Source organism: Lepisosteus platostomus, chromosome 15, assembly GCF_059453375.1.
Source record: "Lepisosteus platostomus isolate fLepPlt1 chromosome 15, fLepPlt1.hap1, whole genome shotgun sequence".
In the NCBI taxonomy this organism is placed as follows: domain Eukaryota; kingdom Metazoa; phylum Chordata; class Actinopteri; order Semionotiformes; family Lepisosteidae; genus Lepisosteus; species Lepisosteus platostomus.
This window is the reverse complement of record NC_142625.1, coordinates 1,307,341-1,329,604: the sequence shown is the minus strand read 5'-3', so window position 1 is coordinate 1,329,604 and position 22,264 is coordinate 1,307,341. Positions and strand designations below refer to the sequence as shown.

At 55.7% G+C, this 22,264-nt stretch overlaps 3 non-coding genes and 1 pseudogene across 3 annotated transcripts; all 4 read right to left on the bottom strand.

The window, feature by feature from the left end:
• Positions 1–3,711: 3,711 nt before the first annotated feature.
• Positions 3,712–3,906, bottom strand: LOC148647553 (U2 spliceosomal RNA). Its single transcript, XR_015927095.1, has one exon. It is a non-coding gene; the product is annotated as a U2 spliceosomal RNA (small nuclear RNA).
• Positions 3,907–6,682: 2,776 nt separating this feature from the next.
• On the bottom strand, positions 6,683–6,875 carry LOC148647552 (U2 spliceosomal RNA). Its single transcript, XR_015926988.1, has one exon. It is a non-coding gene; the product is annotated as a U2 spliceosomal RNA (small nuclear RNA).
• Positions 6,876–12,911: 6,036 nt separating this feature from the next.
• Positions 12,912–13,113, bottom strand: LOC148647551 (U2 spliceosomal RNA; annotated as a pseudogene).
• Positions 13,114–16,425: 3,312 nt separating this feature from the next.
• Positions 16,426–16,616, bottom strand: LOC148647550 (U2 spliceosomal RNA). Its single transcript, XR_015926953.1, has one exon. It is a non-coding gene; the product is annotated as a U2 spliceosomal RNA (small nuclear RNA).
• Positions 16,617–22,264: the final 5,648 nt, after the last annotated feature.

The following is a 22,264-nucleotide window of genomic DNA, read 5'->3' as shown; positions in this document are numbered from 1 at the left end:
TTCCTCCTTCAAGATCTCAACATTCATTCTCCAAATACCTCGACCATACATCCTCTGCGGCAGGCTCAGCTTAACCTCCACTAACGTGTGGTCAGAGTACCACATCGGACGCGCCGCCGTTGTCTCCACCCTCACCTCTCTTGAAGCAAACATGTAATCGAGACGCCTCGCGACTCCTGCTGCATTCCTCCAGGTGGGCGCCACAGCACCTGCCGTGACTCGTAAAACACAATCCACTAGGTTGAAACGGGTTAGGAGCACACGTAACTGCTTAGCTCCCACATCTTCCTGTTTACTAAGATCAACGTTAAAATCACCACCAATGACAAGCATCCTATTAGTAGCACATATCGGGTAGAGCTCCTTATAAAAATCTGCTCTCAGTGAACTTATTGCGGGCGCATACACACATACAAACCTAAAGTTATTATTCCCATAACACACATCCACACTCAGGGCTCTTCCCGGCACTACTATATTACAATTCTCCACAATCATTTCACAGTTACCAAACAGAATACCCACCCCCGACGAGTGAACCCCACCCACACTCCATTTGGATCCCCCCTTATCCCATTCCCGTGAAAAAAGCACTGCATCCTTCTCATTCTTCAAGTGCACCTCCTGTAGAAAGCACACCTCAAAATTCAGGTCTTTTAGGGACTGAAAGACAGCAGTTCTCTTAACTCTATCTCTAAGCCCTCTTGTGTTAAGTGTCACAACCTTCATTTAAAGATTAACAGTTTCTCTCTTCCCATCTTCTAATGATATTCATTGCTGCAATATATGCATCTCTCACCTCACTCTCCTTAGGCCCGTGCACGTATAACCTAATGACTCTCTTCGATCTTCCTTCACTTTCTAAACTAACACCTGGAAAAGCTCTAAGAATGCTTTTAAGACCACCTGCTCGCACCGGGAATCGCACATTTCCATTCGCCCATTCACATTGCCTGAGAAAACTAGCAGACGCATCCAAATCTTTCATTATTCTACCCTCTGTTCTAACTACCCCAGCTGCGAAAGCCTCCTTAGCCATACCCCCATTGTTTCTCCATCGTTTCACAATATCTGAAAAGAGGATTTTCTTAGAACCTATTTCAGCATGTGTTTTCCCAAACACCCGAAACCGCTGAATATCCCCCCCTACAAGTACACACTCATAATTAATCTCTTTTTTTTGAATCTCCTGCTCCTCAAACCCAGCAGGCCACTTGACCCTATTATTCTTCTCGTCCCATTTGCAGATTTTCACAAAGTCCCGAGGCAACTCCGAATCCAGCCAGAGGCCTTCCTCTTCTCCTTGCTGTGGATCTACTCCGGACTCCAAACCTTGGGTGAGTATTAAACCACCGCTTTCGTGTGTGTCTGCCGTTTCAGGAACACATGGTGTCTCAACAAAATCTGAGGAAGCACTACCGCGGAGCTCCACTGCCTCTTCTTCTCGAATCTCCCCTTCCTCTTCCCCCTCGGCTAGAGGTAAGTTGTCTCCTCGGGTCACGGACTCAGGCCTGTCACTTTGTGTTGAATCCTCCCGTTCTCTGCCCGCTTTCTTTGCGGAGAGCTCTTCTGACTCCGCAGATTTCCTCTTCACAGTTCTTCGAGCCATGGCAGCACCCTCTTCCTCCTCCTCCTCCTCCTCCTCCATCCGCTCTCCCCAACTCTTCCTTCTAGCCTGTGGGCCCACGTGCGCCACCTCCTCGGCCGCTTGTATTAAAAAAGCCAGCCCGGGCGTTCCGGCACTGATCTCACCACTTAATTGACCTATCTCCATTTCTTCATTCTGCACCTGCACATCATTGACTCCGGAAACCCCTTCTTCTGCTGCTTCTTGTTCTGCGGGCGCGTTCACAACCGAAACCGCCACTTCTGCCCCGCCTCCATCTTCTGCCCCACCTCTTTCACTTTCACGATCAGCAGGCTTGGTCTTCTCAACCCTCAAGGACTTACTAATGGCGGCTGAGTAGCTGCCAGCCTTCCTGGGGCACTCCTTAAAAACATGGCCCCGCTTTCCACAGAGGTTACACTTGATTTCCTCCGTGCACATAGACGAAATATGGCCAATCCCATCACACCGTCTACATATTTGAGTCTCACAGTTGAGGGCCACATGTCCTTCCTGCCCACATCGCCTACAAGTGAGGGGCTGTCCCGGGTAAAACAGGTACCCCCGGTCTGAACCGATTGCAAAGTTCGCCGGCGGATGCGCCAAACCGTCCACTGCTTGTTCGCTGAACCTAAACCTCACTCGGTATCTCCAGTTCCCGGTCCAGTATTTTTTCTTATCTATTTGCTTAACCCCTTCACCTTGCACATCCACAAAGCGTTTGAGAAAGTTCAAAATGTCTCCTTCCGCAACATAGGGGCTAAACATATGAACAGTCAGCCACCGCACTTCCCTTGCAAACAATGGCTCCACATAAAAGTCTTTTAACGGCTCCTCATTCCGATGCGCATTTATAATTGCCCATACTTCCTTGCATCGTACATCAGAGATTAGTGAAAGGTCAAATACCTTCTTCCCGGGGTAATTCTGCAGGCAGAAGGTGTCCTCCCATCGCACTCCCAAAGCCGTTTCAAGGACCAATTCTTCAAAAACATCCCGGTAGATGAACTCCTGGTTTCCGCAATCCTCCTTCAAGACAAATCGAATGGTATTCCGCATCTTCGCCACCCTGCCGCTCGGTCCTCTCTCCATCCTTCCGATTATGGCCGGATCCGTCTCCGCCACAAGAAAAAAAGAGCTCCTGCCTAGCCTATAGGCAGGCTCAGAAAAAAAAAACCTTCACCTTCCTTCCTCTTGACTGTTCCTCCAGCCGCGGTCAGGCCACGTACTGGGATCGCAGCCAAAAGGCCGAGAAGCGATGCCCACAAAGGCGCGGACCGACGCGCGGGCGTTCCGCTGGCGCACAGTGGCGCAGGCCGACTCCTCTGGAGCCCGGGACCCGCGCAGCTGCCGGCCTCCCTGCAGCCAGAGGCCTGCCGCGGGACTCTGCTCCCCCTCTCTCTTGCCTGCCCGCCTGCCTTCCTGCCAGTCCCGGGCGGGGGCCCTGCTCTTTGATCTTCTGTCAACGGCCCGACAACGACCGCAGCCGCAGGGGGCGCCAGCCGCCCGGCCTCCTTAGCTTAGGCCCCTCCCACCGGCAGCAGCTGCGCCCAACCGGCTGCAAGCCAAAGCCGAGCGCCAGCACCTGCGGGCAGAGGCAAGGGGCAGCTCTCTCTCGGGAGGGAGGGAGGGACGGGGACGCGCGCGCACACACACACGCCTGCCTGCCGAAAAAAAAGAAAGAAAAGGTGGATATACTAAGTTTTTGGGAGGGAAAACGCCCAGCTGTCGAAAGGGGCCCGCCTGCAGGGACGGGGACGGACACACACGCAAGCAAGCAAGCAAGCAAGCAAGCAAGCAAGCAAGCAAGCAAGCAAGCAAGCCACGCCTGCCTCCCTGGGAAAAGGCTGAAAAACCTAAGTTTTTTGGAGGGAAAACGCACGGGAGCCGAAAAGGGGGCCGGCCTGCTTGCCCAGAGAGTCGAGACGCGGGAAAGCGCACAGAGGGAGCACGGGAACCGAGAGGGCGAGAGAGAGAGACAGAACACAGAGACACACAGATGGGGGACGAGGGACGAGACCCGAGAAGAAGGAGCTCCAGTCCACTTCGCTCGCTCGCTCGCTCGCTCGCTAGCTACCTACGTCTGTCTTTTCACCGCTGAGAGAAGGTGGTGCACCGCTCCCGGAGGCGCTGCAATACCGGGCCGATGCGTGGAGAGGACGGAGCAAGCTCCTGATCCAGCTCCCTGTTCCAAAAATCCGTTTAATATGTGGTCCCCCGATGGGGGACGTATCAGATATTAAACTGATAAGAACAGATTTTTTTTTTTTTTTTTTTTTTTTTTTTATTTGAAAACAGTTCATTACAGTTCATAATTCTACCAAATATCAAACACAACAACCACATTTCTAATAAAACATAACAACCCCACCCAACATAACAAACCCGCACAACAACCCAGGGTAACACCAAAAACACATTCATAATTCAACCATAAACCCCTCATCTTAACCCTCCCACTTCAAACTAAAACGTTACACAACACAAACTTAAATTCTTACACAACAAACCAAAAATCAACCTGTCCTTCCCCATACACAATAATCCATTCCCTCCCAAACCTTAATCCTCCACAATCCAAATAGACTTAATTTCCATATTCCCTCCCCTTATGCAAATACCATCATCTTACTACCATCCTTCCACCATCTTCCTCCCCTTACTTCCCTTCAAGTAACATCTCCCAAAACCATACACCCAGGATACGAACATTGCTTCTTTTCTTCTTCTACATACATATCTATACACTGAACAATCGGAACCACCCACTGCTCACTCTCTCTTTCTTCACCCCGTCTGCTATCATCCCCATTCGTACTCCGCTGCCCATTCTCATCACCTTTCACACCCGCCTTAACTATTCCATCCACATCACTATCTCCATCCATCTCACTCGTCAGTTCACTCACCACATCTGACAATTCATCCAAACCACTATCCCCATCTATATTACTCAACCGTACACTCTCCACACTCCGACTATTCACAGCAACATCCTCACTCCGCCCTCCTTCCACAACTTCACCTTTCTTTTCCATGTTCTTCTCTACTCTCCATACCCTCTTCCCTCCCACACACCCCTCCTTCTTTCCAACAACTCTACACCGTCCATTCTCCTCACCAACCTTTTCCTCAGGCTTCCGTCTCGGACAAACCCCACACTCCCATGACACATGACCCAACTCGTCACACTTAAAACACCTTTTCTCTTCTGCACAATCTTTCACCACATGTCCCATCACCCCACACCGTTTGCAGCGCGCGGACGTGCACTGCGCAGCAAAATGTCCCCTTCCTCCGCATGCTCTGCATTCGAGGGGTTGCCCGGAATAAACCAGGTAACCCCTGTGCGACCCGATCATGAAGAAAGCTGGGGGGTGGATCACCCCCTCCTCCGCTGTCTTCCCCAGTCTCAGTCTCATCAAATATGTCCGTTTCCCAGACCACACGCCATCCTTGTCCAGCTCTCTCTTCCCGACTCCTTGCAGATCCACAAACCTCCGCAAGAAGAAAACTAAGTCCTCCTCAGGGATAAATGGATCTGAAAAGAAAACTGTCATAATCTTCAAGTCTCCAACAAACATCGGCTCCACTCGAAACAACTTTACTGGTAACTCCTCTTTCTTTTCCTGCACCATCCGCCACACTTCAAAACACAACACGTCCGATGTAAAAGTCACTTCAAAAATCCCACATCTAACAAAGTCCTGCAAACAGAAAACATCTTTCAAATGCACTCCCAAACATTTCACCAAAACCAGTTCTTTAAACCTGTCTCTGTCCCAGGTCGTCGGTCCCTCCAGGCTCCTCAGCGAAAAACGGAGGGAGTCCTTCCGCTGCTCGTTTCTCGCCCAAGGGTACCCAGCCATCGCTCCAACCGTGTCGTCGCTCTTTCCGGAATCCTCCAGGTACGCAAACCGCCGTCCACAAACTCCGTCCACCACAGCCAACTTCCTCACCACCGCCGTTCCAATCCTCCCAACTCCAGCTCCTTCACCGCTCAGCAATCCTCCGCAGCTCTACTCCGTTCACCGTCCAGCAATTCTCCTCGTCGTCCTCACCGCCACATCGATCCTTCAAACTCCGGCCTCCATCCTTCCGATTCCCATCCTTCCAGTCCGTCCTTCTCCCCTCGCCTTCCCGACCCCCTGGACTAAGATCTTGGGACTGCGGTCAGGCCACTTGAACCTTGATCTTAGCCAAAAGGCCGAGAAGCGATGCCCACAAAGGCGCGGACCGACGCGCGGGCGTTCCGCTGGCGCACAGTGGCGCAGGCCGACTCCTCTGGAGCCCGGGACCCGCGCAGCTGCCGGCCTCCCTGCAGCCAGAGGCCTGCCGCGGGACTCTGCTCCCCCTCTCTCTTGCCTGCCCGCCTGCCTTCCTGCCAGTCCCGGGCGGGGGCCCTGCTCTTTGATCTTCTGTCAACGGCCCGACAACGACCGCAGCCGCAGGGGGCGCCAGCCGCCCGGCCTCCTTAGCTTAGGCCCCTCCCACCGGCAGCAGCTGCGCCCAACCGGCTGCAAGCCAAAGCCGAGCGCCAGCACCTGCGGGCAGAGGCAAGGGGCAGCTCTCTCTCGGGAGGGAGGGAGGGACGGGGACGCGCGCGCACACACACACGCCTGCCTGCCGAAAAAAAAGAAAGAAAAGGTGGATATACTAAGTTTTTGGGAGGGAAAACGCCCAGCTGTCGAAAGGGGCCCGCCTGCAGGGACGGGGACGGACACACACGCAAGCAAGCAAGCAAGCAAGCAAGCAAGCAAGCAAGCAAGCAAGCAAGCAAGCCACGCCTGCCTCCCTGGGAAAAGGCTGAAAAACCTAAGTTTTTTGGAGGGAAAACGCACGGGAGCCGAAAAGGGGGCCGGCCTGCTTGCCCAGAGAGTCGAGACGCGGGAAAGCGCACAGAGGGAGCACGGGAACCGAGAGGGCGAGAGAGAGAGACAGAACACAGAGACACACAGATGGGGGACGAGGGACGAGACCCGAGAAGAAGGAGCTCCAGTCCACTTCGCTCGCTCGCTCGCTCGCTCGCTCGCTCGCTCGCTAGCTACCTACGTCTGTCTTTTCACCGCTGAGAGAAGGTGGTGCACCGCTCCCGGAGGCGCTGCAATACCGGGCCGATGCGTGGAGAGGACGGAGCAAGCTCCTGATCCAGCTCCCTGTTCCAAAAATCCGTTTAATATGTGGTCCCCCGATGGGGGACGTATCAGATATTAAACTGATAAGAACAGATTTTTTTTTTTATGTTTTATTAGAAATCAGTAAAAACAGTGCTTTAAAAGTTTACACTACCCTCCACCTTTACACCCATGTGATCAAGTCCTTCCAACGTTCACGTGCCGCGGCGAATCCCCATCGGAGGACGTCCCACCGAATCCTCCGTGAGACGTCCCTCTTAACTTTCTTTAAGATGGCCGGCACTGATCTCTCTACTCCGTGTTTGACCAGCTCAGATCTTGCGTCCCAGACGTGGAGCTTGGTCAGGCTGATAAGGAGCCATAGCAGAAACGCCGCGTTCCATCTTCGGGAACCAGCCACACCCTTCATTACCGTGTTCAGCGTCAAGAGGGACCCCAGGCCTACCTGTGCGTACAGGTGCTGACTAGACCTCCACACCCTCTGCACGAACCCGCACTCCCAAAAGACGTGGTTAACGGTTTCTTCCCCTGTGCAGCCGTGCCTCGGGCACTGGCTCTTCTTTGACAGTCCGTGCGAGTACATGACGGCCCTGACCGCCATTCGACCCCACACACCAAGCCAGTTCAGGTCTTTGAGCCTGTTGTCCAGGCCCTTTGGTTGGACCTGCTGCCAGATGTCACTGGGCACACCCAGGAGCGCTGGCCTGTCCAGTGCTGTGACCACCAAGTACATCCTCCTATGGCTCAGCGCTACGTCCTTGTCCCGTACCTCTGGATGTGCCCGCAGCCACTGCACTGCGTGGCGATAGTGCAGTGGGAGCCGCTCAGCCTTCGGGGTCGTGTTCTTCCAGGCGGCCAGGTGTCTCATACTCGCTGCCAGCCAGAGGCTCACGAACCGGCCGCACAGGTGGGGCGGGTTACCGTGCAGGATGACGCACAGGTTGGCGACGAACACGCAGTCCAACTTCACTGGGAAGTTCGGGATCCCTCTGCCTCCTTCCACGGTAGGTCTGCACATGTCTGTCCGGCGGATCCGTTCGTATGAGTGGCCCCACACGAAGGTAAACACTGTTCTTACCAGTTCCTTCCTCCTCCTTGCTGGTAGGGGGTACACTACTGCCAGGTGGAGAAGCAAGGGCAGGATCTCCACCTTCAGCACCAGCGCCTTCCCTATCCACGTCAGGGATCGTTGCTGCCAAAGGCCCAGCTTCTGCTTGATCTTCCGGAACCTGGCCTCCCAGTTCAGTCCTGAGGGGTCCAAGGTGTGAAATAGGACCCCCAGGATTTTCACCGGGTCCGTTGTTTGTTTCAGTCCTCCGGCGACCTCCGGTACGTACGGCCAGGTTCCAAAAAGCTTCACCAGGCTCTTGGCGCGATTCAGTTGGGCGCCGGTGCCTCTGGAGTAGGCCTCCACGATTTCCAACACTCTCCCCAGACTCCTGTCAGAGCTGAGGAAGAGCGTCACGTCGTCCGCGTAGGCCGCGATTTTAGCTTCCTGCCCACCTCCACCTGGCACTTTAATTCCCTCCACTCCAGTGTCCTTCCGTAAAGGGTCCAGTAGCAGCTCGAGGTAGATAACGTACAGCAGGGGCGAGAGTGGACATCCCTGTCGCACACCACACCTTACCGGAATCCTCCTCCCTACTGCTCCGTTGACTCTTACCCGGGACGCAGCGCCGTTGTAGAGCGCTTCAATCCACCTGACAAAGACATCAGGCAGACCCTTCTTCCTCAAGAGTGCCCACAGGATCCCATGATGGACCCGGTCGAACGCCTTTGCCTGGTCTAGGCTCACCAGCATGAGCGGCAGGCCTCTGTCCTCCACCCAGGCGATGATGTCCCGGATCAGCTGCAGGGTCCAGCTGATCTTCCGGCCTGCCACGCCACATGTCTGGTCCGCCCCGACCAGCGCCGGCATCACCGTTTTCAGACGGCCGCCCAGCACCCTGGCCAAGATCTTATAATCAGTGCACAGGATCTGGATCGGCCTCCAATTTCCCAGGTCCGCCTTGTCTCCTCCCTTGTAGATCAGAGTCACGACGCCGGTCTTCATAGAGAGGCCCAGTTCATTGCTGTCCAGGGCCTCATTGAAAACCTGCACCAGAAAAGGCTCTAGTTGATCCCAGAAGGTCCGGTAGAATTCCGCTGGTAGGCCGTCTACTCCAGGGACGGTTCCCTTCTTCAATCCAAACAATGCTGTTTTTATTTCCGCCCCCGTCACAGGCCCAACCAGCGAGGCGGGATCGTCTACCGCCTTTTCCACACCCTCCAGGAGCCTCTCCTTGATGCTGGCGTCGATCTCCTTCTCCTGGAACAAGGCTGTATAGAACCCTGTGGCACACTCCAGCATCCCGGGCAAGTCTGTGGCTGCAGTCCCATCCTCGCGCCGTATACTTTCGAAGCAGCAGCGCTCCTGCTGCTTTCTCACGGCGCTGAAGAATTGGGGTGAGCACTGTTCTTCTCCCTCCTTCCAAACTCCCCGCAGCCTGAAAAGAAAGTTCTTTGCTCTCTGCAGCCACTTTTCCCTAAGCAGGCTCCTGACGTTGGCGATCTTCTCGCCGTCGAAGGCACCCCCCTGGTTCAGCTGCTCATACAGTGCTTCCAGCTCCTCTTGGAGCTGGGCGCACTGGCGTTCCTCCAGACTCCGCCGGATCCAGCAGTATCGCCTGGTGACCGTTGCGAGAGTCTGTTTGCACGATTCCCACCAGTGCACCGCAGAGCTATAGAGCTCCCTCTTCTTTTCCAGGTCTTTCAGCACTGTCTCGATCTTCCTTCGGTATCTCTCCTCGTGAAGAACTTGTTTGTTCAGCTTCCAGTACCCAGCCTGGAAGCGCGGGTCCTCAACACCGAAGGAGACCGTGAGCAGCCGATGGTCCGAGAACCAGGTAGGGGTCACTTGCCTGCTTAGCGTTGTCCACTTCACAGTAGAGAGGATGTAGTCGAGGCGTCGAAAACTCCCTCTTCCATTGTCCCAGGTGTGGTGTGCAACGTTCTTAAACCCATCTCGAAGGCCAAAATCCGCGATCAAGGACCTCAACAGATGAACTCCCTGGCCGCGCGGGTCTCCCAGGTCGATGTTGAAGTCGCCGCCTACAATCAGCTCTCTATTGGTGTACAGCACGGGCTCCAGGTCTTTCAAAAAGGAGCCCTGCTGCCTTCTGTCTGCTGGGGCGTACACGTTAACCAGCCTTATCTTCACTCCCCTCCAGGTTCCGTCCACCACCAGCAGACGTCCGGGAATTACTGAGCTGACTGTTTGGGCGGCGAACCCTGGCAAGCCGCACAGGATACCCACACCAGAGGAGTTCACCCCTCCGACACTCCACCACGAAGGACCCTTCCTCCACTCCCTCTGAAGGGTCCTCACGTCGTCGAGGTCCTTGAGATGGACTTCCTGCAGAAAGATCACATCCAGATACCTTCGAGACAGGTAGGAAAACACTGCCACTCTTTTTTCCTGCTTCCTCAGACCCCTCACGTTAGCTGTTGCAACTGTGAGGGTCATGGCGGGTCTTGAGGGGGGCTGTCACTCTCCATTCCCTCCGATCGGCTGGAATCAGGTGAGCTCGCCGTCCCTGCTGTACTCTCCGAGCTGCCATCCTCTGTGTCCATAAAGTGGACCACGCGGCTGTCCGGGGACTCTCGTTCCGGAGTTGGCGTTTCAGGCTGGCAGTAGACTACGGGGCTGCCATCGTCCGTTACGTTGGCCGCCACTGAGTAGACGGCCAGCATTGCCGCCCCTGACCCCTGCCCTGGGGGGAGAGATTCCGAGGTGCTTTCGGCCTCGGAGTCACTCGAGGCCGACAAAACTCCCTCCTCCTCTTCCATCCCCTCAGAGTCTGCAAAGTCTCCCGGGTCTTCCTCCTGGCCTTCCTCCTCGGCCGTCCTCTTCTTCTTTTCCTGCTTCTCCTGTTGACGCCTTTCCGCCCTCTGCCTCTTTGACCTCCTCTTCTTCCCTGCGCCCTGCAGGATTACCATCCCCTCCTCCTCTGTTGGCGTCGGTGTCGGTGTCGCAGTTCTTCCCCCGTCCTTCAGGGGGCGCCCCTTCTTCACCACCTCCGCCCAGGTTCCGGCCCCTCCGTCTGCTCCTCCTGATGTTCCCGGCTGTTCACCGTCCCCTCCCTGCGCCGTCTCCAGTTGCTCCACGTCGGAGCCCCACGACGTTCCTGGTCGCTCTCCGTCCTCTTCTCCCTGGTGCACCTCTCTCCCCTGTCTTCCTCCCTTCTTCTCCCCCTTACCAGGGGGTCTGCTACCCTTCGGCCGGCCTTCCCCCTCACTAGCCTCGTCTTCCTGCGCCATCCACTCTCTGACCACCTCCTCCATGCTCTCCTCCTCGGTGGCCGCCTTCTCCGCGGCCGTCTTCTTCGTAGCCGCCTCCTCCGTGGCCGCGCCCCTCTTTTTGCACTGCCGGAACAGGTGGCCTCTATCCCCGCACAAGGAGCACTCTTTCACCTTGCACTCTCGGGTTTGGTGTCCCTGACAGCCGCACTTGCCGCACTTCTCCGCCGTACATGCCCCCTCTCGGTGCCCGAAAGTCCGGCACCTCCTGCAAAAATCAGGCTGGTCCCAATAAAACATGTACCCCCTACCTCCTCCGATGGCGAATGTGCCTGGTGGGTGGCTGTATCCGTCCTTTGATGTTTTATCCTGCCGCAACTCCACCAGATACCGACGTTTTCCCGTCCACACAGTACGTGTGTCCTTGAGCCCCAAGGGACCCGCCTTCACATCCACGTACCTGCTTAGGAAGGTACTCACGTCGGCGTCTTTCACAAACGGATCAAACATGTGCAAAACCACCCACCTCTTGCTGTCGCTCTGCAGTCCCCCACACTCATACTCCGGAAATCCGCCGTTCTTAATGATCTCGATGCATTTCCCTACCGTTCTCTTGTGGATATCGGCGCTGATGAAGGTGGTGTCCATGAATTTCTGTGGCTGGTTCCCCTGCACACACAAGATCTCTGCCGCCTTCAGCCCCAAAGCTCCAAACAGGACGTCATCCTCGAACTTCTCCCTTCCAGGTGGTGCCGTCTCCGGCTTCCAGCGGAAGCGGAGAGTCCACTTAATGCTGGGGTCCTTCCCAGCCCTCCTCGCCTCTCCAGGCCCTGCAGCCATGGTTGGGCAGCCTTTCGGCCACCAAAACAGCCAAGGAATGCAAAGCCGGGTGAAAAATCAAAAGTCCGACGTCCAAAGGCAAAAATCGTAGTCCAAAAGCAATCCGGGTCCAAAATCCAGGCAATCCAAACGTGTCTCCGCAAAACGCTGTCCTCTTGTTCCTCTCTCCCTCGACCTCTGACCTTAGCCAAAAGGCCGAGAAGCGATGCCCACAAAGGCGCGGACCGACGCGCGGGCGTTCCGCTGGCGCACAGTGGCGCAGGCCGACTCCTCTGGAGCCCGGGACCCGCGCAGCTGCCGGCCTCCCTGCAGCCAGAGGCCTGCCGCGGGACTCTGCTCCCCCTCTCTCTTGCCTGCCCGCCTGCCTTCCTGCCAGTCCCGGGCGGGGGCCCTGCTCTTTGATCTTCTGTCAACGGCCCGACAACGACCGCAGCCGCAGGGGGCGCCAGCCGCCCGGCCTCCTTAGCTTAGGCCCCTCCCACCGGCAGCAGCTGCGCCCAACCGGCTGCAAGCCAAAGCCGAGCGCCAGCACCTGCGGGCAGAGGCAAGGGGCAGCTCTCTCTCGGGAGGGAGGGAGGGACGGGGACGCGCGCGCACACACACACGCCTGCCTGCCGAAAAAAAAGAAAGAAAAGGTGGATATACTAAGTTTTTGGGAGGGAAAACGCCCAGCTGTCGAAAGGGGCCCGCCTGCAGGGACGGGGACGGACACACACGCAAGCAAGCAAGCAAGCAAGCAAGCAAGCAAGCAAGCAAGCAAGCAAGCAAGCCACGCCTGCCTCCCTGGGAAAAGGCTGAAAAACCTAAGTTTTTTGGAGGGAAAACGCACGGGAGCCGAAAAGGGGGCCGGCCTGCTTGCCCAGAGAGTCGAGACGCGGGAAAGCGCACAGAGGGAGCACGGGAACCGAGAGGGCGAGAGAGAGAGACAGAACACAGAGACACACAGATGGGGGACGAGGGACGAGACCCGAGAAGAAGGAGCTCCAGTCCACTTCGCTCGCTCGCTCGCTCGCTCGCTAGCTACCTACGTCTGTCTTTTCACCGCTGAGAGAAGGTGGTGCACCGCTCCCGGAGGCGCTGCAATACCGGGCCGATGCGTGGAGAGGACGGAGCAAGCTCCTGATCCAGCTCCCTGTTCCAAAAATCCGTTTAATATGTGGTCCCCCGATGGGGGACGTATCAGATATTAAACTGATAAGAACAGATTTTTTTTTTTTTTTTTTTTTTTTTTATTATACAAAATACAAAAGAAATTCCAAAAACTCCAAAGAACAAAACACAATCCCAAATACACAATAGTCACAATAACAACCAAAGTCATCTCGACCCATAATCCTGTTAAACACAAAATTCCATTCAATAGTCAACTAACAAAAACTTCTGCATACTAACAACACTTCCCATTCCATTCTCAACAAATTATTACACAGAAAAATCAATACACAACACAAATCTGTTCATATCCCATTACATAACCTCAAACCCCACTAATCTCCATAATCCCGCCCCCTATGCAAATTAAACAAGATCCCTTTCCCAAACTTACAATACATTCATTTTCTTAACCTCATTATATACAATCAACGCCCCATCCCAGTTTTCAAAAACAATTCACCCCACAACATCATCTCATTTACATTTTTCACCCCTTATACAAACTATTCCAATAATCAAAAATCATTTAACAACCAATACAATAACTTTCTTATACTAATACATATTCAGGTCAATTAATAACAAAAACAATACACAGCAAAAACAATATCACAGCTCATCATTATTCAGTTCCACCATTTCTAAGCAACCCACCCTATAACCCAAAACTCCACAAAAACAATTTATCATAATCCCACCCCTTATGCAAATATAACCCCGACCACTAAAAAACTGTAACTTAAATCTCCATCTTCTCAAACCCCACATTAACCTATCCCCTCCCCTTATGCAAATCGCTAATACATCCCCAAACTCAATTCTGCTAGTCCCATAAACTCGAAAATCCAAAATCCCCCCAAAAAAAACTATTACACAACAAAATCAACCATCACTCTTCTCAAAACCCCACATTAACTTATCCCCTCCCCTTATACAAATCGATACTACATCCCCAGACTCAATTCACCTCCTCAAAAACATTCATTTCCGAATCTTCCGATATGTCACTCAGACTTTCATCTTCAAACATCGTATCACAGAATTCACGGAAAGGACCATTGCAATCCGTTTTCGGTTTCCCCAGCACACGAAACCCAATAAATTCCTTGTCCTGAATTGCATACTCAAATCGGAATTGCTTATATTTTGTCTCCACATGACGAGTCACAGCCATCATTCGCTTTTTGTACATACTCTGCCCAAAATCTCCTGACAGCTTAACATTTGTACATTTCTCCACTTTAAACCCCTTCCTCTTCCCTTCCTGTGGCCAAGTAGAGTAGATACACCTCTCTCTTTCCTTCCACCACTGATTCCACTCCTTCTCAAGTTCTGCATCCTGAATACTTATTTCACAATCAGTTTCCCCCTTCTTTTCGTCAACCTTCAAACTCTCTACCACTTCCTCCCCTCCCGTCTGCTCCACTTTCCTACTCTCCCCAAAATTCCCATCCTCCCGTCTACACTCTTCCTCAAAAACTAAATACTGTCTCTCATCATCACTATCTATAAAATCCTCCCTACACAATACCACACCTTCAGAAACAGAAATTCCTCCTTCCCCTACACCACTTGTATTAACCCTCTTCTTCACATTTTTCGTACAAAACCGATGTCCATGTCCAGGCTCATCACACAGATAACACTTCTTCTCTTGAACACAGTTCCTAGCCACATGACCCGTTTTCCCACACCGTTTACAGAGCACTGACGCACACTGTGCAGCAAAATGTCCACGTTCTCCACATAACATGCAAGCAAGGGGCTGCCCAGAATACACCAGGTAACCCCTGTGAGTCCCGATCTCGAAGAAAGCAGGGGGATGTATCACCCCCTCCTCCGCCGTGTTCCCCAGTCGCAGTCTCATCAGATACGTCCGCTTCCCGTTCCACACGCCATCGGAATCCAAGTGCCTCTTCCCTGCTCCTTGCAGATCCACAAACTGCTGTAAGAAAGACACAATATCCTCCTCCGGAACAAATGAGTCGAAAACATGCACCATCATTACGGTAAGCTCCCCAGCAAACATTGGCTCAACACGAAAAAACTTAACAGGATCTTCATTTTTCCTCTCCTGAACTTTTCTCCATACTTCAAAACACAAGGCTTCTGTCGCAAGAGTTAGTTCAAACACTCCCCGAGCAACATAATCCTGGAGACAAAATACGTCTGCCAAATCAACACCCAAGCATTGAATCAAAACCAAATTCTTGAACTTATCTCTGTTCCAAAAAGCAGGTCCATCGCGGCTCCTCAACGAGAAACAAAGGGAGTTCTTCCTCCGCTCCTTCCTCGCCCAGGGATGCCCAGCCATCACTCCAGCAACGCTCCTCAGCTCTCCTTCCGAAACCTCCAGGCAAGCAAAACGCCGTCGTCCAGCACCGACCACCGCCTCAGCAAACTCCTCGTCCACACCGCTCCGGTCTTCCAGGTTCCACCATCAGCAATCCACTCCTTCCGGTCCGTCCGATCCTCCCCTCGCCTTCCCGACCCCCTGGACTAAGACCTCGGAATTGCGGGCTTGCCGGCTTAAACCTTGATCTTAGCCAAAAGGCCGAGAAGCGATGCCCACAAAGGCGCGGACCGACGCGCGGGCGTTCCGCTGGCGCACAGTGGCGCAGGCCGACTCCTCTGGAGCCCGGGACCCGCGCAGCTGCCGGCCTCCCTGCAGCCAGAGGCCTGCCGCGGGACTCTGCTCCCCCTCTCTCTTGCCTGCCCGCCTGCCTTCCTGCCAGTCCCGGGCGGGGGCCCTGCTCTTTGATCTTCTGTCAACGGCCCGACAACGACCGCAGCCGCAGGGGGCGCCAGCCGCCCGGCCTCCTTAGCTTAGGCCCCTCCCACCGGCAGCAGCTGCGCCCAACCGGCTGCAAGCCAAAGCCGAGCGCCAGCACCTGCGGGCAGAGGCAAGGGGCAGCTCTCTCTCGGGAGGGAGGGAGGGACGGGGACGCGCGCGCACACACACACGCCTGCCTGCCGAAAAAAAAGAAAGAAAAGGTGGATATACTAAGTTTTTGGGAGGGAAAACGCCCAGCTGTCGAAAGGGGCCCGCCTGCAGGGACGGGGACGGACACACACGCAAGCAAGCAAGCAAGCAAGCAAGCAAGCAAGCAAGCAAGCAAGCAAGCAAGCCACGCCTGCCTCCCTGGGAAAAGGCTGAAAAACCTAAGTTTTTTGGAGGGAAAACGCACGGGAGCCGAAAAGGGGGCCGGCCTGCTTGCCCAGAGAGTCGAGACGCGGGAAAGCGCACAGAGGGAGCACGGGAACCGAGAGGGCGAGAGAGAGAGACAGAACACAGAGACACACAGATGGGGGACGAGGGACGAGACCCGAGAAGAAGGAGCTCCAGTCCACTTCGCTCGCTCGCTCGCTCGCTCGCTAGCTACCTACGTCTGTCTTTTCACCGCTGAGAGAAGGTGGTGCACCGCTCCCGGAGGCGCTGCAATACCGGGCCGATGCGTGGAGAGGACGGAGCAAGCTCCTGATCCAGCTCCCTGTTCCAAAAATCCGTTTAATATGTGGTCCCCCGATGGGGGACGTATCAGATATTAAACTGATAAGAACAGATTTTTTTTTATGTTTTATTAGAAATCAGTAAAAACAGTGCTTTAAAAGTTTACACTACCCTCCACCTTTACACCCATGTGATCAAGTCCTTCCAACGTTCACGTGCCGCGGCGAATCCCCATCGGAGGACGTCCCACCGAATCCTCCGTGAGACGTCCCTCTTAACTTTCTTTAAGATGGCCGGCACTGATCTCTCTACTCCGTGTTTGACCAGCTCAGATCTTGCGTCCCAGACGTGGAGCTTGGTCAGGCTGATAAGGAGCCATAGCAGAAACGCCGCGTTCCATCTTCGGGAACCAGCCACACCCTTCATTACCGTGTTCAGCGTCAAGAGGGACCCCAGGCCTACCTGTGCGTACAGGTGCTGACTAGACCTCCACACCCTCTGCACGAACCCGCACTCCCAAAAGACGTGGTTGACTGTTTCTTCCCCTGTGCAGCCGAGCCTCGGGCACTGGCTCTTCTTTGACAGTCCGTGCGAGTACATGACGGCCCTGACCGCCATTCGACCCCACACACCAAGCCAGTTCAGATCTTTGAGCCTGTTGTCCAGGCCCTTTGGTTGGGCCTGCTGCCAGATGTCACTGGGCACACCCAGGAGCGCTGGCCTGTCCTGTGCTGTGACCACCAAATACATCCTCCTATGGCTCAGCGCTACTTCCTTGTCCCGTACCTCTGGGTGTGCCCGCAGCCACTGCACTGCGTGGCGGTAGTGCAGTGGGAGCCGCTCAGCCTTCGGGGTCGTGTTCTTCCAGGCGGCCAGGTGTCGCATACTCGCTGCCAGCCAGAGACTCACGAACCGGCCGCACAGGTGGGGCGGGTTACCGTGCAGGATGACGCACAGGTTGGCGACGAAGACGCAGTCCAACTTCACTGGGAAGTTCGGGATCCCTCTGCCTCCTTCCACGATAGGTCTGCACATGTCTGTCCGGCGGATCCGTTCGTATGAGTGGCCCCACACGAAGGTAAAAACTGCTTTCACCAGTTCCTTTCTCCTTCTTGCTGGTAGGGGGTACACTACTGCCAGGTGGAGAAGCAAGGGCAGGATCTCCACCTTCAGCACCAGCGCCTTCCCTATCCACGTCAGGGATCGTTGCTGCCAAAGGCCCAGCTTCTGCTTGATCTTCCGGAACCTGGCCTCCCAGTTCAGTCCTGAGGGGTCCAAGGTGTGAAATAGGACCCCCAGGATTTTCACCGGGTCCGTTGTGTGTCTTAGTCCTCCGGCGATCTCTGGTACGTACGGCCAGGTTCCAAACAGCTTCACCAGGCTCTTGGCGCGATTCAGTTGGGCGCCGGTGCCTCTGGAGTAGGCCTCCACGATTTCCAACACTCTCCCCAGACTCCTGTCAGAGCTGAGGAAGAGCGTTACGTCGTCCGCGTAGGCCGCAGTTTTGGCTTCCTGCCCACCTCCACCTGGCACTTTAATTCCCTCCACTCCAGGGTCCTTCCGCAAGGGGTCTAATAGCAGCTCGAGGAAGATGACGTACAGCAGGGGCGAGAGTGGACATCCCTGTCGCACACCACACCTTACCGGAATCCTCCTCCCTACTGCTCCGTTGACTCTTACCCGGGACGCAGCGCCGTTGTAGAGCGCTTCAATCCACCTGACAAAGACGTCAGGCAGACCCTTCTTCCTCAGGAGTGCCCACAGGATCCCGTGATGGACCCGGTCGAACGCCTTTGCTTGGTCTAGGCTTACCAGCATGAGCGGCAGGCCTCTGTCCTCCACCCAGGCGATGATGTCCCGGATCAGCTGCAGGGTCCAGCTGATCTTCCGGCCTGCCACGCCACATGTCTGGTCCGCCCCGACCAGCGCCGGCATCACCGTTCTCAGACGGCCGCCCAGCACCCTGGCCAAGATCTTATAATCGGTGCACAGGATCTGGATCGGCCTCCAATTTCCCAGGTCCGCCTTGTCTCCTCCCTTGTAGATCAGAGTCACGACGCCGGTCTTCATCGAGAGGCCCAGTTCATTGCTGTCCAGGGCCTCATTGAAAACCTGCACCAGAAAAGGCTCTAGTTGATCCCAGAAGGTCCTGTAGAATTCCGCTGGTAGGCCGTCGACTCCGGGGACGGTCCCCTTCTTCAATCCAAACAATGCTGTTTTTATTTCCGCCCCCGTCACAGGCCCAACCAGCGAGGCGGGATCGTCTACCGCCTTTTCTACACCCTCCAGGAGCCTCTCCTTGATGCTGGCGTCGATCTCCTTCTCCTGGAACAAGGCTGTATAGAAAACTGTGGCACACTCCAGCATCCCGGGCAAGTCTGTGGCTGCAGTCCCATCCTCGCGCCGTACACTTTCGAAGCAGCAGCGCTCCTGCTGCTTCCTCACGGCGCTGAAGAATTGGGGTGAGCACTGTTCTTCTCCCTCCTTCCAAACTCCCCGCAGCCTGAAAAGAAAGTTCTTTGCTCTCTGCAGCCACTTTTCCCTAAGCAGGCTCCTGACGTTGGCGATCTTCTCGCCGTCGAAGGCGCCCCCCTGGTTCAGCTGCTCATACAGTGCTTCCAGCTCCTCTTGGAGCTGGGCGCACTGGCGTTCCTCCAGACTCCGCCGGATCCAGCAGTATCGCCTGGTGACCGTTGCGAGAGTCTGTTTGCACGATTCCCACCAGTGCACCGCAGAGCTATAGAGCTCCCTTTTCTTTTCCAGGTCTTTCAGCACTGTCTCGATCTTCCTTCGGTATCTCTCCTCGTGAAGAACTTGTTTGTTCAGCTTCCAGTACCCAGCCTGGAAGCGCGGGTCCTCAACACCGAAGGAGACCGTGAGCAGCCGATGGTCCGAGAACCAGGTAGGGGTCACTTGCCTGCTTAGCGTTGTCCACTTCACAGTAGAGAGGATGTAGTCGAGGCGTCGAAAACTCCCTCTTCCATTGTCCCAGGTGTGATGTGCAACGTTCTTAAACCCATCTCGAAGGCCAAAATCCGCGATCAAGGACCTCAACAGATGAACTCCCTGGCCGTGCGGGTCTCCCAGGTCGATGTTGAAGTCGCCGCCTACAATCAGCTCTCTGTTGGTGTACAGCACGGGCTCCAGGTCTTTCAAAAAGGAGCCCTGCTGCCTTCTGTCTGCTGGGGCGTATACGTTAACCAGCCTTATCTTCACTCCCCTCCAGGTTCCGTCCACCACCAGCAGACGTCCGGGAATTACTGAGCTGACTGTTTGGGCGGCGAACCCTGGCAAGCCGCACAGGATACCCACACCAGAGGAGTTCACCCCTCCGACGCTCCACCACGAAGGACCCTTCCTCCACTCCCTCTGAAGGGTCCTCACGTCGTCGAGGTCCTTGAGATGGACTTCCTGCAGAAAGATCACATCCAGATACCTTCGAGACAGGTAGGAAAACACTGCCACTCTTTTTTCCTGCTTCCTCAGACCCCTCACGTTAGCTGTTGCAACTGTGAGGGTCATGGAGGGTCTTGAGGGGGGCTGTCACTCTCCATTCCCTCCGATCGGCTGGAATCCGGTGAGCTCGCCGTCCCTGCTGTACTCTCCGAGCTGCCATCCTCTGTGTCCATAAAGTGGACCACGCGGCTGTCCGGGGACTCTCGTTCCGGAGTTGGCGTTTCAGGCTGGCAGTAGACTACGGGGCTGCCATCGTCCGTTACGTTGGCCGACACAGAGTAGACGGCCAGCGTTGCCGCCCCTGACCCCTGCCCTGGGGGGAGAGATTCCGAGGTGCTTTCGGCCTCGGAGTCACTCGAAGCCGACAAAGCTCCCTCCTCCTCCTCCATCCCCTCAGAGTCTGCGAAGTCTCCCGGGTCTTCCTCCTGGCCTTCCTCCTCGGCCGTCCTCTTCTTCTTCTCCTGCGTCTCCTGTTGACGCCTTTCCGCCCTCTGCCTCTTTGACCTCCTCTTCTTCCCTGCGCCCTGCAGAATTACCATCCCCTCCTCCTCTGTTGGCGTCGGTGCCGGTGTCGCAGTTCTTCCCCCGCCCTTCAGGGGGCGCCCCTTCTTCACCACCTCCGCCCAGGTTCCGGCCCCTCCGTCTGCTCCTCCTGATGTTCCCGGATGTTCACCGTCCCCTCCCTGCGCCGTCTCCAGTTGCTCCACGTCGGAGCCCCACGACGTTCCTGGTCGCTCTCCGTCCTCTTCTCCCTGGTGCACCTCTCTCCCCTGTCTTCCTCCCTTCTTCTCCCCCTTACCAGGGGGTCTGCTACCCTTCGGCCGGCCTTCCCCCTCACTAGCCTCGTCTTCCTGCGCCATCCACTCTCTGACCACCTCCTCCATGCTCTCCTCCTCGGTGGCCGCCTTCTCCGCGGCCGTCTTCTTCGTAGCCGCCTCCTCCGTGGCCGCGCCCCTCTTTTTGCACTGCCGGAACAGGTGGCCTCTATCCCCGCACAAGGAGCACTCTTTCACCTTGCACTCTCGGGTTTGGTGTCCCTGACAGCCGCACTTGCCGCACTTCTCCGCCGTACATGCCCCCTCTCGGTGCCCGAAAGTCCGGCACCTCCTGCAAAAATCAGGCTGGTCCCAATAAAACATGTACCCCCTACCTCCTCCGATGGCGAATGTGCCTGGTGGGTGGCTGTATCCGTCCTTTGATGTTTTATCCTGCCGCAACTCCACCAGATACCGACGTTTTCCCGTCCACACAGTACGTGTGTCCTTGAGCCCCAAGGGACCCGCCTTCACATCCACGTACCTGCTTAGGAAGGTACTCACGTCGGCGTCTTTCACAAACGGATCAAACATGTGCAAAACCACCCACCTCTTGCTGTCGCTCTGCAGTCCCCCACACTCATACTCCGGAAATCCGCCGTTCTTAATAATCTCGATGCATTTCCCTACCGTTCTCTTGTGGATATCGGCGCTGATGAAGGTGGTGTCCATGAATTTCTGTGGCTGGTTCCCCTGCACACACAAGATCTCTGCCGCCTTCAGCCCCAAAGCTCCAAACAGGACGTCATCCTCGAACTTCTCCCTTCCAGGTGGTGCCGTCTCCGGCTTCCAGCGGAAGCGGAGAGTCCACTTAATGCTGGGGTCCTTCCCAGCCCTCCTCGCCTCTCCAGGCCCTGCAGCCATGGTTGGGCAGCCTTTCGGCCACCAAAACAGCCACGGAATGCAAAGCCGGGTGAAAAATCAAAAGTCCGACGTCCAAAGGCAAAAATCGTAGTCCAAAAGCAATCCGGGTCCAAAATCCAGGCAATCCAAAACGTGTCTCCGCAAAACGCTGTCCTCTTGTTCCTCTCTCCCTCGACCTCTGACCTTAGCCAAAAGGCCGAGAAGCGATGCCCACAAAGGCGCGGACCGACGCGCGGGCGTTCCGCTGGCGCACAGTGGCGCAGGCCGACTCCTCTGGAGCCCGGGACCCGCGCAGCTGCCGGCCTCCCTGCAGCCAGAGGCCTGCCGCGGGACTCTGCTCCCCCTCTCTCTTGCCTGCCCGCCTGCCTTCCTGCCAGTCCCGGGCGGGGGCCCTGCTCTTTGATCTTCTGTCAACGGCCCGACAACGACCGCAGCCGCAGGGGGCGCCAGCCGCCCGGCCTCCTTAGCTTAGGCCCCTCCCACCGGCAGCAGCTGCGCCCAACCGGCTGCAAGCCAAAGCCGAGCGCCAGCACCTGCGGGCAGAGGCAAGGGGCAGCTCTCTCTCGGGAGGGAGGGAGGGACGGGGACGCGCGCGCACACACACACGCCTGCCTGCCGAAAAAAAAGAAAGAAAAGGTGGATATACTAAGTTTTTGGGAGGGAA